This window comes from Ciconia boyciana, chromosome 4 (genome assembly GCF_034638445.1).
Source record: "Ciconia boyciana chromosome 4, ASM3463844v1, whole genome shotgun sequence".
Classification (NCBI taxonomy): Eukaryota; Metazoa; Chordata; class Aves; order Ciconiiformes; family Ciconiidae; genus Ciconia; species Ciconia boyciana.
In genome coordinates this window covers 55,795,348-55,802,310 of record NC_132937.1, presented here as the reverse complement: position 1 = coordinate 55,802,310, position 6,963 = coordinate 55,795,348, and positions in this window count along the sequence as shown.

Genomic DNA, 6,963 nt, shown 5'->3' with positions numbered 1-6,963 from the left:
GTTTTTCTCTCTACCTTTCATTAGAACAATTGTTGAACATGACTGATAATAGACAGAGACTGTCCTGCTTCACGTTTTATCAGCCAGCTATTTTTACTAGCTCAGAGTTTTACCACAGTCAAGCCACATATTATGCTGCATGCTGTTGATTAACATGATGCAATTTCACAGTGCAAGCAAAAAAGGACCTGTAATAAGAGGCTAGAGAAGCAAGAAGGTTCATGTATCTGTTACATGAGTCTTTTTCCTGCATAAATGAAGCTCACAAGGTTAAAATTCTTCAGTGTCACAGGACGTGGAGAGAATGGCTCTTCCCAAGTCACCATTTTCTCTACCGAGCTTTGAAGGCAGAGTTTGTATTCATAAATAACTCTTAATGTGATGTCTTCTACTGCCATGGGTTCAACATCCTACAAGTTCATTGCAGCATTTGATTTAAAAATTTAATGTTATGCTCATGTCTGTGGAATTAGCTGCTGCCGGAAGACCCTGTGTTCTTCTGCAGACAGATCTAGGTGCTGCAAGGGAAGAATGGTGACAGAAGCACAAGTTGGGGTCAAAGATTGCTTGGGAAGTCCTTACTGGACTGTCCTGAAGGAGGCACATTTACATCGCAAGGCAGCTAGCTAGTGCTGTAATTTGTTTCTAGGACCAAAATCACTGCTGTTTTTTTCCCCACAACTTTGTTTTTCCTCATGCAACTGTTTACTCATCTTGTGAAATACAAATCACTGTGAAAACTTTCAGGCAATAAATTACTTTTTGCCTAACTCTAGCAGTTAAGTTTTGATTTAAAAAAAACCAAAACCAGAGTGAAAGTCTTACAACGAGAAGGCATTACGGCGAGAATAAGATGATACAATATCTTACTAGTTATGCAAACCTTACTTTTCTCTCATGTGTATGTCACTACAGGCTCTTGCATAAATTTAAGACTCTTTCCAAGGACAGCTGCATTCAGGTTTGTAACAATAAGAAAAATAGTTTTTTAAGAAGAGCAGCAAAATGAAAGTTGTCAAGCTCATGGTGTCTCCTAACTGCACATTGAAGGATATTCTGTCTTGTGTGCTTCTGGTTGAATTACACATGCGCCTTTCCACTGAAAATCGGCTATGTTGCAGTTAGAAGTGCTGTGCTGTTAGGGGATAGAAATTGTTCTGATTTATTTGAGGCTTTTTCAAACTAAACCAGTAAATTTTGTGTCTGCTTAATCAAAAATCAAATGCTTAATCCCTGTTTTCTAGAAAAGAAAATGTGACATTTCTTGAACTGTCTTTAGTATAGTTCTTAGACGGTCCATGTGGATAATCTTCAAGTTATTATGCTGTTTTACTAAGACAAAACCCACCTTACTGAATTCAGCTTTTACATGTCCCATCACGTGAAATGTAATTTGCTTAAAACAGTTACGGTCACATTACATGTCTAAACTCAGTGGCTCATTCTCTAACACACTCTCCAGCTTAGAACCCTCCCTGCCCCCTGAATCCTTATTTCTGAAGACAGCATTGTGTTTCTTGTGTTTGAGTTTTATATTGAGGACCAAAGATTGCTGAAAGTAAGTTAGCTTGACCTTGTGATCATTTCAGTTACGTGCTACAAAGTCAGGTATTTGAGCATGCAGCATACATCTCTGAATTAAAGATTTGTTTTCAGCTGTTGCCACCTTCTAATGAAGCCATTGAAATGGATCACAGAGCAGAATAAAAAGTAACGAGCCATCAATCTGCTGCTTCTTGAGACAGATGTAAGCTGGAGTTATAAAAAGTGTTTCAGGACAATGTTAATTGTACTGTACTTTGATCATATCAAGTACACAAACAAGCAGAAATGGTTTTGAAGAACTTGAAACAGGATTCTTCAAAAGAAATTAACTTGATACAAAATCAGTAACGCCATTCACTGAACAGATAAAAGGCAACAGCTGTTGTTTTTTTTTTTAAACTACACAATAAAAAAAAAGCGGAGGAGCTGAAAATAAGACAACAGTACAAAAGCAGTTGAGAAAAATGTAACTTTACATCACAAATTCTGTGGCAGAATTTAGACTGGTGGTAGTGTCTGCCTGTGGCAGGGAAAAAACTACCAGGTACCCATTTACCTGATGCCTGCTGTTTCCCAGCTGATAATTGATGCTGAAGATGATGTGTCCAGTCTGCAGCCTCTCCTAGAAAGCTGCATCACTATTTTATCCCTCTACCAAACTTAGCGGCCTTCCTTTGGGCTCTGTAGAGCAGGTTTATAGCATAGCAGAGAACTCTGCTGGAAAAGATATTTCTGTGAGACAGTCTTCAACTGACCCATGAGAAACGTCACTGGAAAAAATTAGTGTGGTCCAGACAATGTTCACACTCTCAGTTACAGAAGCAGGGGAAGTTTCTTGTGGTGGTGAGCAACTCCTGAGGTCACAGGCTGAGGGAGCCTGTTGCAAAGATAACAGTAATTTAGGTGGGGTTTTTAGTGCGTGTAGAGCAGCACAGATCTTGGCAGAGTACCAGTGCTCAGCTGTTCGACATGCATTAGGTTTATGAGTTGGGAAAGGGTCCATAACTTACCCGGTTCCCTTGAAAGTTAGAGCTTCCACTGAAATCCTGAAGGACCCATCAGAGGATCTATATCTGTCTTCCACCATCACTTGGCAGCTTTTTCTTACAGATACAGATGATTTGGAATATGCGCTGATTCTTAGCATGAAAATCCATATTTCTTCTTCCTCTTGTCTCCAAAGATTGACTCTTAACTTAAAGGACTTTAGTGAGATTTAACATAAAACAGGTGTGAAGACATAAAGTACCACAAGCAAATTGGACATTTAAAAGTTTATTGTATTTCTGATGTGATGGTCTGAAGCAAGTCTCTGGAAACCAGTGAAGATACATGGGAAATGGATGACCTCTGTCTTTAAGCTCAGCACAAACCTATTTTTGTTTTCTTCATTTGTGTTGCTTAATATACTATATTTTTGCTCACAGCTTTACTGCGGTCACACCCCCAATTGACTTCATGTCTAGAAGGACATACTGAAATTAATCCTTAACCCTCTTTGGAGATGTTCAACATAGAATTAAATCCTCAAAATTTACATGCAATTTTAATGTGTCTTTCCTGTTCAGCAGACTTCTATAACACAAGTAGTTCCAGAGTATTAGTAATTTACCTCAGGCTTTTTTAATTGAAGGTTTTAATTTTATCTTCTCATATAATTTCCCTAATGTAGGTAAAGTTATCGTACATTTCACATAATCTGAAATTCATGAAAGAGTAGTACATTTCCTTCTCAGTCTATCAATTTTTACTTCTCTACAAAAGCTAATGTACACTTTTGCCTAAGATTTCTGTTTAAGCTGTTTTGCTGGAAAATCCCACGGAGATCCGACATTCTACTGCCTAGCTAAGAGTTTAAAACAGAAGAGGTACAAAGAAACAACAAATGTGTCTGGAGTACATGCAGTTATGCTGAAAGCAAATGCAGTAAACATTTTATTAATGAAAAAGTTGTGTGAGAGGCAGATTCAGTAGCAGGCATGTACTTAAGAGAAACTTAGTAGATTGATTAAAGCCCTGAGCTAGCATTTACTTCAGTTTTAACAACTCCATCTAATCAGAGAAGGTGGCCAATTCAGTTATAATGCTGTAAGTACTTTTCTAAAAAATAGTTTCCACATGGAGTTACAGCAGTGGAAAGTCATGTAGTAATTAAAATGCTTCCAAATTTCATCCTGCTAAAAGACTATAGAGTGCTCTTTAGTCAGACAAGAATAATTCAAAAGCATGAACCACTCCACAGGCTGAACCACTGCAAATAGTTTCTCATCAGTAAGACGTCTGAAGATGAACAGTTTACGTATGCTTCTTCCAACTAGTGCTGAAAACACTTGAATTACTTCAGTAGGTGTGACAAGGTCATTCAAGTTAAATGAGTTTGAAATGAAAAGCCATTATTACACAGTAGAAAATATGTTGAAAGGGTCTGGTGATGCTTACATTTAACAGGGAGTCGTTTCCATTGAGTTTTACACAAAACCAGACACAGCTTCAGCAGTTTTCTTACCACTTAAAGATTCCAGTTTTACTCATATTATTTTAGGGAAACTCCAGTTTAGTGTTACGTTGCCATTTTAAGGGCTGTTAGCTGTTAATTAGCTCAGCTCTGTCTTTGCATTGTTCCTAGTGACAGCAGTTGCCTGCAGCCTACGTACTGTTATTCTTTGCATTTCAGTCTAGTACTTAAAAAGTTTAAAATAAATTTGGTATTCTTGTGCTAGTCTTAGTTTTCCAGTTGTTCAAAGTGGATGACTGACCGAAGTGCACTGTAGCCTTCTCTTTACCTCAGTGACTGGATTTCCTTCAACAGTTAAAAGTATCTTGAAAGTTAAAGAAAAGGAAAAAACTAAATTAAAAACTAAACCTAGCACATGGACTTTATAAATCTAATATTTTTGTTGACCTATGGGTTAGTGAAAACTCATGTGTCTTCTCAGATGCGAAATGTAAGAGTTAGTGCAGTATGGCATCTCTTTGCATACATGGTAGAAAGAGCAGGTATTTAAGTACCTGCACACCAACATAATAGCATTATTTTTATGTAAATCCCTACAGGCAGCCTGAAATTACTGTTACCTGATTGTATAATTAAAGTGTGCGCATATCTATGGCTTGATTTGGGGCTTTCTTAAAATTAAATGATCATTTGTCAAAACTCAGTTTCTAGTTTCCAGAAAGCATTTGCTTTGGTCTTAATTCAGAAGGGAGAATTTCAGTCACATGAAGGAAGTCAAAAATATTTTTCGCATGTTGGTGTTTTTACATACCTGTAGCTTAATGCTTTGAGACATGAGTTCAAAAAATCTGCTTAATAGTTCATGTATTAAGACACAAGTTGAAAAATGCTTTTTACAAAGTAATTAAGAGTCACTAAGCATTGATTGACTCTAAAGTACTTCCCACTTCTGTTAAAAGGCAATTTGACCCAGGCTCTGGTATGTTAATGTATTACTGATTTTTGCTCCTATATATCAGAGCTTTATTACTTAATCAATCATTTTTATTTTATTTTAAATAAAGGTGTGTGAACTAGTGATTTCCTGCATACTGTGCTCTGAAAATTGATCACACACATGGCTTAGTGGACCCAAATGGATAACTTTAATTGCCTTATCAAGTGGACTTTGATAATGAGCTAAGTGGTTCTCCCATTTGGGTTTAAAGAGCAAAGCTGAATTCTTTTGCTTTCCATATCAGAAGTATAAAGTCTGCAGACCTCATTACATCCTCTATGCGATTCTGTTTTCTGTGTTGACCAGATCCTAATGATTATGCTGTACAAACTGTCTGCACAAGGTGACTACACTGATAGACTTTGCATAATGCAGCTGCACTTGCAGTCAAGCAAATCAAAGCTAAAGAACTGTGCCCAGTCTCTTGATTTCGGGTTAATGGATGCAGCATAAGATAGCACAAAAATATTACTTGCTCACTATAAACTGAGTGAATTTCTTGACTTGAATTTTTCATAACTCTCTTCTGTAAAAATGAGAGTTATATTTACGTACTAGAAGACAAAGCCTGATTTGTAGAAGAACATTCTGATTGGTTCTCCTGATAAAAACATATGGAAAATTTTCCTGTGTTGAGCAGTTTATTAAAAATAATGATCTCAGTTTACATGAATGCTTACCCTGTGATTGCAGTAAAACTTGTTGATTTTGATCAAAAAACCCTGGCACTTTGCAAAAACCTGTTAACCAATCCTTCAGTAGTTTACTTTCATTTCACTAGACAGGCAAGTATTTATTTTGCCTAGTTGAGTAGTATTCCTGTGAACTAAACTTGTAGTGGATGCAGAGCAGGATGTGTAACTAAGTGTATTAAAAAGCACAAGACTTCCGGGCTCAAAACAGAAGTCTAGATGTGATCTGAAGTCAATCGTAGTGTTTCTACTACTATTCTGAAACATCTATTTTGAACTGTTTTGCAGTGGGGAAGACTCTTGAAATAGGCTGTCATGGAACTACATCCAGAAGCTGGGATTAAGCCAGTTTGGGAGTGTGAGGGATCGTCTGAAGGAAAGTTACCCGAATCAGCATAAAATATAATTTTTGTAAAAGAAAGGATGCATGGATATACGTGCAGACAACTCTGGCTTCAGGATGGTTTCACTGTTTTAAGTATTAATGTGTGAATTCTTCTGTAAAATTCTCATCCCTGCAGCATATTTGCACCAATTTTTCGCTGGTGGACTTAACCTCCAGTTTAATTCATGATTCCTGCTGTATTTTTTCTTAAAGTAGATGATGTTACAGGTAAATACCTTTCTGTTTAGCCTGGGGGATGAAGAAGAAAAGAGAAAGGAGAGGGAAGAGCCAAGACTTGCTTAGGTTTGTGGTTAGTAATTTCCTGCTCCCCTACTCTTCAAGATACGCTGTATCTCTCTCCTTAAAAACATTTTTTCTGCTAATTTAATTTCCTAGCCTGCTACCAATTACTTGGAAAGATGACTTAATTCTCACTTTTAAAGGTGAGGAACAGATATAACTTGTAGGCAAGACAAGTCACTGCATTCTCAGTTACCTTAATTTTATTGGCTGTTGCAAATACAACCATTTGACACAGTCCCAATGCAGCAGACAGTTATCATGTTCAGTTCTGCACTAGAGTGGATAAACAGAGGTTGTAGAGGACTAAATGAAAAGGAGGGTTTGGCTGATTTTTTTCCAAGCATCAAAAATCTGGTAAGGGCAAGCCATATAGGTTCTACATACGCTCCTCTGCTTACCCAGCATCAGGACCATGCACACAGACATCCCCTTTGCATGATGTAATACACAGCTATGCTCCACCCCTGGTCTAGAAGAAACATTCCTATCTGCTGTACTTCTCTTAAGGTCATGTCAATATTTGTATTCACATCCAGAGGCCTTTCAAGAAAGAGAGTAGACTGTGGCCAATATGAATTGTTCTAAG